The sequence below is a fragment of the Eumetopias jubatus genome, unplaced genomic scaffold, assembly GCF_037043125.1.
Source record: "Eumetopias jubatus isolate StellerSeaLion01/CBP00866 unplaced genomic scaffold, mEumJub1_p1.0 scaffold_7, whole genome shotgun sequence".
Taxonomy (NCBI): domain Eukaryota; kingdom Metazoa; phylum Chordata; class Mammalia; order Carnivora; family Otariidae; genus Eumetopias; species Eumetopias jubatus.
In genome coordinates this window covers 20,680,632-20,682,677 of record NW_028274813.1, presented here as the reverse complement: position 1 = coordinate 20,682,677, position 2,046 = coordinate 20,680,632, and the positions used below count along the sequence as shown (strand labels likewise).

At 46.8% G+C, this 2,046-nt stretch overlaps 1 pseudogene; it reads left to right on the top strand.

Annotated features, from left to right (window-relative positions):
• Positions 1–950: 950 nt before the first annotated feature.
• On the top strand, positions 951–1,798 carry LOC114205420 (zinc finger protein 346 pseudogene; annotated as a pseudogene).
• Positions 1,799–2,046: the final 248 nt, after the last annotated feature.

The following is a 2,046-nucleotide window of genomic DNA, read 5'->3' as shown; positions in this document are numbered from 1 at the left end:
CAGCGTGCAGTGCCACAGTACACAGGTTAGCAGCTGGAAAAGAAATCATGGCAAGCCAAGGCTGAGTTGCAATCCAGTGAGGAGAGATGGATATGAAGATTCACAGTCTGGAGAAACATAAGGGAAACAAGCACTCTAATGGGCACTGACTTGATGCTATTCATTACAGGTCAGTTTCTGAGGTTAGCAGCTGTCTTTATCCCTGTATTCCCGGTTGTTAAAGCCAGATGTGGCTTAGGTGTGGTTAAGAGAAGCTGCTGTGGTTAAGAGAATGGGCTTTGAGGGTCTTGGGTTCTACCTCTGGAACCTGAAGAGGCAAAGTAACATGGCCAAGATCCCACAGTTACTACGATACAGTTTCATCAACTGCAAAACAGTAGAGTTTTCTTCATAGGATGGCTGTAAGGATTAAATTATCTAAGGCAGATAATGTGTTTTTTGCAAGTGACAATTATTAATATTAGCTTTTATTAAAGATGAAGCTGATTTTTTCTTATGTCATTATTTTAGCCAGCCTTCATAGATTTCCAGACTCTTGAGCCCAGTTCTCTTAAACAAATAAGAGATTGGGTTGGCAGAGCTGTGAAGAATTATTCCCCAGAAATTATCCCAGACCTGGACTATGACTACCGTTCCAAGCCCATATTTTTTATGGAAAATGGATTTTAATGGGTTGTACAGGATGAAAAGATAGGAGATTCTCATAGTTACTAAATTCAAAGAATATGCACATCCTCAACTAGAAAGGAGAATAACAGTATTCAGATTATTCTGACATACTGATCTTGTTAGGAGGTCAAATGACTGTGTGTGTTGGGGGCAGGGTGCTGTTAAGGCACTACCGAATGGGTTGGCAGGGCTTATTACATATTATTTGTTTTCTTTTAAATATGGAAAGTAGAGATCCAGGTTTATGAGTGGCTGTCGGCCAGTTTGGGCTTGCGGGAAAGATGGATTATCCTTTGTTGGGCACCATGGATCCCGGAGGGGCCTGGCCATGCAACACCTCAGAGCAGTGAGGACAGGAACCAGGTGGGCCGCACCTCCCCCGCTAGAGGGCGCCGCCTGTGGGAAGCAGTGCCCTGGGCCCAACTGGTGGGGAGGGAGAAAGTGGAGCACATGATTCTGAAGAGCCCGTGTCTCTTTACCAATAGCCAGTGCTTTGCTCATTTCTGAATCCCAGAAGCTGGCACAGTACCAGGCAAAAAACATGCCAGCAGAGTGAAGATCTTCCTAGCAATCCATGGAATGGAGATGTTAAAGGGGAAAACAAGCTAGATGCAGATCAGAAGACTAGCAGAAGCAAAGATAAGAACCAGTGCTGCCCCATTTGTAACACCACCCTTTCATCTGCTGTCATGGCCCAGTGGCACTGCCTGGGGAGGACCCACACAAAGAACTTAAAGCTGAAGCAGCAGTCCACCAAGGTGGAAGGCTTGCACCAGAATAGAGGTGATAGACCCAGACAAGTTCTGCAGCTTCTGCCAGGTGACTTTCAACGACCATGTCATGGCCCCACAACATTATGTGGGCAAGAAACACAGGAAATAGGAAACCAAGCTCAAACTCATGGCACACTATGGGCAGCCGCAGACCCTGCTGTCACTGACTCATCAGCTAGGCAGGGCTACCCCAGCAAGATATATAAGATAGTGCTGAACTCCATAGAACAATATCAAGCTCATGTCAGTGGCTTCGAACCCAAGAACCAGTTACTAAACCAATGGCATCACCCCTGGGCCAGATTCCAATACAAAGGCAGCCCTTTTAGAAAGAATTAACCACCTTGGAAGACTAGAGGTGTTTCTGTCCGTGCTGGACAGCTGAGGTTGAACCAGCTGTGATTTTGCTTCCCATGACCATAGTCAGCCCTATTCCTCCTTTCTTACACCTGGAGAACTCATAGGCCTAAGGCAGGAGTGGGCCCCAGATGGCATCTGATTGGTCCAGGCAAATCTACCCTTGCTCTTCCCCTTTGGAATGGGCCCCATAGGCCAGGATGAGGGAAAGGGGTGAATCTCGAGACGACTTGGGGTCACACAGGGT